Raw genomic sequence first — 9,883 nt, forward strand, 5'->3', positions numbered from 1 at the left:
GGCACTTGGTGGGCATTGGAGTGGAAGCCGGCTTGACATCACTTAGCTTGAATCTCTTGAGCATGTCTTGAGTGTATTTGGATTGATTGATGAAGGTTCCTTCTCTTCTTTGCTTCACTTCGAACCCTAGAAAGAACTTCAACTCCCCCATGGAGGACATCTCGAACTTTGAGGTCATGAGAGCGACAAATTCCTCATTGAAAGCTTTGTTAGGAGAACCAAAGATAATATCATCAACATATAATTGGCACACAAACAACTCCCCTTTGACCTTCTTAGTAAAAAGAGTGGGGTCGATTATCCCAACTTCAAACCCACGGTCTTGTAACAACTCGGTAAGGTGGTCATACCACGCACGTGGGGCTTGTTTAAGGCCATAGAGTGCCTTATCGAGTTGATACACATGATCGGGAAAGTAGGGATCCTCGAACCCGGGAGGTTGCTTGACGTACACCAATTCATTAATGGGACCATTAAGAAAAGCACTCTTCACATCCATTTGATGTAACTTAAAGTTATGATGAGAAGCATATGTAATCAACATGTGAATGGATTCAAGACGAGCAACGGGAGAAAAGGTTTCACCGTAGTCAATACCCTCGACTTGGGAGTAGCCTTGTGCTACCAAACGAGCCTTGTTGCGAATGATAATCCCATGGGCATCTTGCTTGTTCTTGAATATCCACTTGGTTCCAATGACATTGTGGTTCCCTGTTGGCCTTGGCACCAATCTCCACACTTTGTTGCGCTCGAAGTTGTTGAGTTCTTCGTGCATGGCATTGAGACAATCCGGATCTTCTAGCGCCTCATAGACCTTGAGGGGTTCCACACAAGAGACAAACGCGTGATGCTCACAATAATTTGCTAATTGTCTACGAGTGCTTACCCCCTTTCTTAAGCTTCCAAGCACATTCGTCATGAGATGATCCTTGGTGGAGAGCTTGGAAGCAACCTTGGCGGCACGACGCTCTAATTCCTCCTCGGTGGTGAGTTGAGGAGCGGTTACTTGATCATCTTGAGCGCCGTCATGAACTTGTTCTTGATCTTGAACTTGCTCGGGGGAGAGAGCTTGACGTTGGGCATCACTTGGTGTGTCCACACCATCTTGAGTATGATCTAGCCCTTGGTCTTGTTCATGAGGTTGAGGGCCTTCACTTTGTTCTTCAGAAGCGTGTGGGCCTTGGGTTGGTGATGGCTCCACTTGAGTGGAGCATTGTCCTTCTCCTTCGGCCACAAGGGGTTCCTCAATGGGTAGGATGAAATCAACACCCATTCTTCTTATGGCTTGAGGAGGAATTTCATCACCTACATCACAAGTGCCATTTTGCTCCACTTGGGAGCCGTTATTCTCATCAAACTCCACGTTACACGTCTCCTCAATAAGTCCCGTGGATTTATTGACACGGTAAGCATGAGAGTTTGTAGCATAACCAACAAATATGCCCTCAGAAGCTCTAGCCTCAAATTTAGACAACCGAACACCTTTCTTGAGAATGAAACACTTACACCCGAATACCCGGAAGTACTTGAGGTTGGGCTTGTTATCGGTGAGTATCTCATATGGAGTCTTGTTCAAGCCCTTGCGGAGGTAGAGCCGATTGGATGCATGACACGCGGTGTTGATGGCTTCGGCCCAAAAGTTGTACGGAGACTTGAACTCCGCCATCATGGTCCTTGCCGCATCCATCAACATCCGGTTCTTCCTCTCCGCAACACCGTTTTGTTGAGGGGTGTACGGTGCGGAATATTGATGCTTGATTCCCTCATCACTAAGAAATTCATCCAAGGTGTAGTTCTTGAACTCGGTGCCGTTGTCACTTCTTATTGTCAAGATCTTTGCATTGTGTTGACGTTGTGCTTCATTTGCAAAGTCGATGACGGTTTGTTGGGTCTCGCTCTTCCTCTTGAAGAAATACACCCACGTGTACCTTGAGTAGTCATCCACAATCACCAAGCAATACTTCCTACCTCCAAGACTATCAAAGGATGGAGGCCCAAAGAGATCCATGTGAAGGAGCTCCAAAGGCCTCTTTGAATAAATACTCGTGGGAGGGTGAGCCTTCTCATGTAGCTTTCCTTCGATACAGGCACTGCAAGCACGATCTTTAGCAAAACTAACATTCGTTAGTCCATGGACATGGTCCCCCTTTAGGAGACTTTGCAAAGATCTCATATTGACATGGGCTAAACGGCGATGCCAAAGCCATCCCACATCAACTTTAGCCATTAGGCATGTCGCGGTCTTAGTGGGTCGCTCTGAAAAGTTAATCACATATAGACCGTTCTCGACATGCCCAACAAAGGCTACTTTAAGAGTCTTGCTCCACAAGAGGGCCACGGTATCGATATCAAAGAAAGTGGCAAAGCCCATGATTGCAAGTTGACGAACGGAAAGTAAATTGTATGCAAGGGACTCAACAAGCATGACCTTCTCGATCGTGAGATCATGAGAGATGACAACCTTGCCAAGTCCCAATACCTTAGATGGAACCTTGTGCACGTCCACCACCAAGTCCTTGCTTCTGGTCATATGATTTGTAGCTCCGCTATCGAGCAACCATGATCCACCACTGGAAGCAAACACCTAAAAGAGATCAATGCTTGGTTTTCGGTACCCATTTTGTAATGGGTCCTTTGATGTTAGTAACAAGGGTCTTAGGAACCCAAATAGACCATTCAATGTACTCATGAAGAGAACCAACAAATTTGGCATAAACATGCCCATCACTAGCACGGCACAACACATAAGAAGGATTAAAATCGTCGGCTTTGTTGGGAGAGGTGACATTGCCCTTCTTGACTTTGTTCTTCTTCTCCTCCTCGGGGACACTCTCTCCCGTCCTCACAAAGGTTTGCATGAGGGGAGGAGGTCGTTTGGTCTTGTCATTCTTCTTCTTGTTCTTGGAGTCGGGGACGTACCCAACCCCTTCCTTCGCCAAACCTCCCTTTTGGTTGATCAAGAGATCGTTGAGGTTCTTCTTGCCTTGTATGCAAGTCGCAAGACCTCTCTCAAGTTGCGCCTTCAACTTAGCATTTTCCTCAACAAGATGTATATGCTCACAACACGGGTTAGTAGCATTTGCATTATCAATTAAAACCATATGAGGAAAAGTTGCTTTCTCCTTAGTTAGCTTCACTTGGAGTTGATCATGAGACTCCTTGAGACTAGTGTGAATACCCTTCAAGGCCTTGTGGGCCTTGTCAAGTATATCAAACTCCTCTTTGAGTCTAGCAAGATCAACCCCGAGTTTGGCCTTCTCGGAATTTAGCACACGAGAAACAACGAGGGCATGATCATAATCTTTCTCTAACTTAGCATGATCAACGTTGTGTGACTCCTCAAGAGCCAAACAAAGACCACGCTCTTCCTTAAGAGCATTGGAAAGATCCGAAATCTCATCGGCATAGTCACGACTATGCCCTTCCATCTTCGAGATGGTGTCTTCGCGAGCCTCGATCATGTCATTGGCCTCACCAAGTTGTTCCAAGAGAGCAACAAAGTGCTTCTTGGATTTTCTCTTGAGTTTGCCCATAAAGGCCTCAAACTCGTTAGCCTCCACATTAGCTCCCTCAACTTCATTAATGCTATCCGATGGGGAAGGATGATTAATGATGGTAGTTTTGATGTTGGAGGTTACCTTGTTGGTGGCTTTAGCCATGAGGCACTTGGCGGTGATGCTCTCGTTGGGTGAGTCAAAGAGAGACACTCGTGACGTTGTTGCAATGGCAACGGAGGCCATGGCAACCGACTCATCATCTTCATCATCGTCATCATCCTCATTGTACTCTTCTTGCACAACCAAGGCCTTGGGAGGAGTCTTCTTGGTGAAGTTGTTCTTGTTGGGGAACGACTTGGCCTTGTCCTTTCGGATGAGTTTGCCACCGTTGTCTTCCCTCTTCTCATACGGGCATTCCGCAACAAAATGACTCACATTGCCGCAATTGCAGCAAGTCCTTACATGTTGCTTGCCCCTTGTGCCACTCGAGTTGTTTTTGCAAAAGTTGGGCCTCGAGTTTTTCTTGCTCCAAAATTGCCTTGAAGCAAGTGCCATATGTTCATGAGATGCATACTTCGTATCTTCGGGGTTGCTCTCCTCTTCTTCCTCTTCTTCTTCTTCCATGGTGAGCTTGGCCTTCAATGCAAGGTTAGGCTTCTTAGCCCGTTGAGAATGGAGCACCGCATTGTCGGCGGTCTTGTCCAAAATGTTCATGGCCACAAACTCATCCAACACTTCGCTTGAGGTAAAAGTATGGAAGTCTGGTCTTTGGCAAATGATGGGGGACATGGCCTTGTGGTAGGGCATCATTGCCTTGAGGAATTTGCGCTTGATCCAATTGTCATACGTGTCCTTGCTCCCGTGATCTCGTAGTGAGACCGCGAGTTTGGTGACTCTCCGATAAAGCTCACGAGGTTCTTAATCTTCCTTCATTGCAAACTTATCGGCCTCATCTTGTACCACTTCATAGTTGGAGCGTTGAATGCTTGCGCTTCCCCGGTAGAGAGACACGACACAATGCCATGCATCTTTGGCCAAGGCGAAGGGACGAAGATGAGGTAGGTCTTCGGGTGGAATTGCATCTTGAATGATGAAGAGAGCATTCTCATTGAATTGATTGTCCGCGGCTTCTCGAGGAGTGAAGTTGCTTGGATCATGTGGATAGAAACCTTCTTCAATGATTCTCCAAAGGTTAGTGTTCACATGATTTAAATGACGTTTAAAGCAGTAAACCCAAGAATCAAAATCCTCATTTTTCACAATCTTAGGAGGAGGACCGGCATGATTCAAATGAGTAGAAGGAACCGATCCACCATAAACAAGTGGTGGTTCCACATGGGCAAAGATGACGGTGCCATTCTTGCCACTAGAAGAAGGAGCCTTTTCACTACTAGCTTCCCCTTTGTCGGGGATAGCATCCGACACCTTGTTGGAGGGATCCCCCACTTTCAACGGTGCGGTGGATAGTTTAAGCCCCTCAAGAAATTTAGTAAACATGCTTTCAACTTCGGTCGTCGTGGAGGTTTTCAATGTGTCCAAGGCTATATTGAACTCCTCACGAGAGACCGAAGTTCCCCCATCGCCCGTAGATGAGATAGGATTCACGCCAGAGTGTTCCTCCGCTCTATCTACGGTATCAACCATACTCTTCGGATGGTAAAGTCCTTAATAAAGAGACGAGGCTCTGATACCAACTGAAAGGATCGATATGGTTGACTAGAGGGGGGGGTGAATAGGCAACTAACAATTTTTAGCTTTTCTTTAGCAATTTAAACTTCGCATCAAAATAGGTTGTCTAGATATGCAACTAGATGAGCAACCTATATGATGCAACACGAATAGGAACACAAGCAAGCAAGATATATGAAACAACTAAGCTACACAAGTAAAGGCACGAGATAACCAAAAGTGGAGACGGTGGAGATGAGGATGTGTTGCCGAAGTTCCTTCCCTTTGAGAGGAAGTACGTCTCCGTTGGAGCGGTGTGGAGGCACAATGCTCCCCAAGAAGCCACTAGGGCCACCTTAATATCCTCACGCCCTCACACAATGCGAAATGTCATGATTCCACTATTGGTGCCCTTGGAGGCGGCGACCGAACCTTTACAAACGAGGTTGGGGCAATCTCCACAACTCAATTGGAGGATCCCAACGACACCATGAAGCTTCACCACAATGGATTGTGGCTTCGCGGTGACCTCAACCGTCTAGGATGCTCAAACACCCAAGAGTAACGAGATCTGCAAGGGATTAGTAGGGGGAATCAAATATCTCTCGGTGGAAGTGTAGATCGGGGCCTTCTCAACCACTCCCAAGCAAATCAACAAGTTTGGTTGGCTAGGGAGTGAGATCGGGCGAAAATGGAGCTTGGAGCAATAATGGAGCTTTAATGGTGGAAGAGGTGAGTCAACGGGGAAAAAGGAGACTCTTTATATAGTGTGAGGAAAAGATCCAACCGTTATCCACCTACCAGCCCGCGCCCAGCGGTACTACCGTGCATGGCCAGCGGTACTACTGCAAGGCCGCGCGGTAGTACTGCTTGCAACCAAGCGGTACTACCGCATGGCAGTGCGGTACTACCGTACCACCCTACGATACTGCCGTGACCCCCAGCCAGGGAAACAGATGCAAGCTGGGGCGGTACTTCCGCACGCGCGGTACTACCGCACCCTCAGTGCGGTACTACCGTAAGGCAAAAATCCCGATAGGGGGAAAGGGGAACTTCCGTGCATACTTCCGCAAAAGAATGGAAGTAGCAAAAACTCGGCACAGTAGTACTGCCGAGGGGCGGTACTACTGCCTGACCGCCTAGCGCAGTACTACCGCAGGGCGAAAGCGGTACTACCGCGGTAGGTGCGGATGTAAAAAATTACATCTGCTCCTACTACCGCAAACGGGCGGCACTAGCCTGGTGGGCAGCGGTAGTACGGCTCCATGGGAGCGGTACTTCCGTGAACACCAGCGGTACTACCGTGGATGCCCACGGTACTACCGTTGATCCTGGAGCGGTACTACCGCAACCACACAAGCAGCCAGTCAACCGTGGCAGAAAAACGGAGGAAGCTCCAAGGAAGAAAGGAGGGGATAAAAGGAGACGTGTACATGATGATTCCACCCAAACCTTTCCAACGCGGACCCCCTCTTAATAGTACGGCTTTCCTACGACTCAAATCCACCAAAAGGAAACGTAGAAAAGACATCGTCTTCGTCAGTCTTCGAGGGGCACCCAATCGTCTTGTGCCTAGCAGGGAAGAGTCTGGAAAGCTCATGGCACACAATTAGTCCGCAAATGCGTTGTCATCAATCACCAAAACACTTAGGGAAAAATATGACCTTACAAGCATGCATCTAGAGTATTAAGTTAAAAACAGAGTAACGCTTTAAGCAAGATGACATGATGTAGAGAGATAAATTCATGCAATATGAAATAAACCCCATCTTGTTATCCTCGATGGCAACGATACAATACGTGCCTTGCTGCCCCTTCTGTCACTGGGAAAGGACACCGCAAGATCGAACCCAAAGCTAAGCACATCTCCCATGGCAAGAACTACCAATCTAGTTGGCCAAACCAAACGGATAATTCGAAGAGACTTGCAAAGATAACCAATCATACATAAAAGAATTCAGAGAAGATTCAAATATTATTCATAGATAGACTTGATCATAAACCCACAATTCATCGGTCTCAACAAACACACCGCAAAAAGAAGAAGATTACATCGAATAGATCTCCACGAGGGAGGGGGAGAACTTTGTATTGAGATCCAAAAAGAGAGAAGAAGCCATCTAGCTACTAACTATGGACCCGAAGGTCTGAGGTAAACTACTCACACTTCATCGGAGAGGCTATGATGATGTAGAAGCCCTCCGTGATGATGGCCCTCTCCGGTGGAGCTCTGGAACAGGCCCCAAGATGGGATCTCGTGGATACAGAAAGTTGCGGCAGTGGAATTAGGTTTTTGGCTCCTATTCTGATCGTTTGGGGGTACGTAGGTATATATAGGAGGAAGGAGTACGTCGGTGGAGCACCGAGGGGCCCACGAGGCAGGGGGCGCGCCCCCCACCCTCGTGACTGCCTCTCCGATGCCTTGGCATAGGGTCCAAGTCTCCTGGATCACGTTCGGTGAGAAATCACGTTCCCGAAGGTTTCATTCCGTTTGGACTCCGTTTGATATTTTGTTTCTCTGAAATACTGAAATAGGCAAAAAATAGCAATTCTGGGTTGGGCCTCCGGTTAATAGGTTAGTCCAGAAAATAATATAAAAGTGGAAAATAAAGCCCAATATAGTCCAAAACAGTAGATAATATAGCATGGAGCAATCAAAAATTATAGATACGTTGGAGACGTATCAGCGGCTACCCCCCCCCCAGGCGCGCCCTCCACCCTCGTGGGGCCCATGTTGCTCCACCGACGTACTCCTTCCTCCTATATATACCTACGTACCCCAAACTACCAGATACGGAGCAAAAACCCTAATTCCACCGCTGTAACTTTCTGTATCCACGAGATCCCATCTTGGGGCCTTTCTCGGAGCTCAGCCGGAGGGGGTATCGATCACGGAGGGCTTCTACATCAACACCATGGCCTCTCCGATGAAGTGTGAGTAGTTTACTTCAGACCTACGGGTCCATAGTTATTAGCTAGATGGCTTCTTCTCTCTTTTTGGATCTCAATACAAAGTTCTCCCCCTCTCTTGTGGAGATCTATTCGATGTAATCTTCTTTTGCGGTGTGTTTGTTGAGACCGATGAATTGTGGGTTTATAATCAAGTTTATCTATGAACAATATTTGAATATTCTGAATTCTTTTATGTATGATTCGTTATCTTTGCAAGTCTCTTCGAATTATCAGTTTGGTTTAGCCTACTAGATTGATCTTCCTTGCAATGGGAGAAGTGCTTAGCTTTGGGTTCAATCTTGCGGTGTCCTTTCCCAGTGACAGTAGGGAAAGCAAGGCATGTATTGTATTGTTGCCATCGAGGATAACAAGATGGGGTTTATATCATATTGCATGAGTTTATCCCTCTACATCATGTCATCTTACTTAAAGCGTTACTCTGTTCTCTTGAACTTAATACTCTAGATGCATGCTGGATAGCGGTCGATGTGTGGAGTAATAGTAGTAGATGCTGGCAGGAGTCGGTCTATTTGTCTTGGACGTGATGCCCATATACATGATCATACCTAGATATTCTCATAACTATGCTCAATTCTGTCAATTGCACAACAGTAATTTCTTCACCTACCGTAATACTTATACTTTCGACAGAAGCCTCTAGCGAAACCTATGGCCCCCGGGTCTATTTTCCATCGTATTAATCTTCCAATACTTAGTTATTTCATTTGTCATTTATTTTACTTGCATCTTTATTTCTCTTTATCATAAAAATACCAAAAAAATTATCTTATCATATCTATCAGATCTCACTCTCGTAGGTGCCCGTGAAGGGATTGCCAACCCCTTTATCGCGTTGGTTGTGAGGAGTTTATTTGTTTGTGTAGGTGCGAGGGACTCGTGCGTGGCCTCCTACTGGATTGATACCTTGGTTCTCAAAAACTGAGAGAAATACTTACGCTGCTCTGCTGCATCACCCTTTCCTCTTCAAGGAAAAACCAATGCAGTGCTCAAGAGGTAGCAAGGAGGTGGTTGTGGGTCATGAAGAAGTCACTCCCGCCTCCTCCAGATCCACTCCTGGAACTCTCTAATGGGCCTCAGGTTAGCCGACCGCGCCTTTCTGATGCTCTTCATCTTCATCCTTGGCTCCGTATCGGACTCGCCCATGGAGATCTCCATCCCCGCCAACCCGCTCTCGAGCAGCTCCATCTCCGTCTCGTCGCTCAAACTGTCGGGTTTTCTTGCTTAGAGCATCTCCAACAGGCATGCAACACGCGGCGCGCTAAAATAACTTTTATAGTGCCGAAATAGCAACTTTTTGCACGCAACTTAGCGCTAGCTCCAGCGACCGCTGCATAATATTGCCCACGCGAGCAGCTCCAGCGGGCGCGGTAAATATACAACGCTCGTGCCCAGCACAAACAACATTCGGATACTTAAATAGAATCAAGAAGATCAAACACATAAAAACATAAATCAACAATAAATAGTTCAATTTATTACAACTCAAACAAATAGTTTATCTTCCAATACAACAAATAGTTTAACAATACAACATCAAACATACAAATCACTAGTTTTATCGGCCATTCCATACCCACCACTCCTTGATTAGATCCTTTTGAGATCATCATGCGTTTTGGCACGTCGAATGGCATGATAAGAGGCAACAAATCGGGCCACCCTCGCAGCCCTCCGCCACACTCGCACGGGATGATCCAAGAGCTCATTCTGAGAATAGTCTAAATCTTACCCACACTCATTCTCAA

Source organism: Triticum aestivum, chromosome 2A, assembly GCF_018294505.1.
Source record: "Triticum aestivum cultivar Chinese Spring chromosome 2A, IWGSC CS RefSeq v2.1, whole genome shotgun sequence".
NCBI classification, from domain to species: Eukaryota; Viridiplantae; Streptophyta; class Magnoliopsida; order Poales; family Poaceae; genus Triticum; species Triticum aestivum.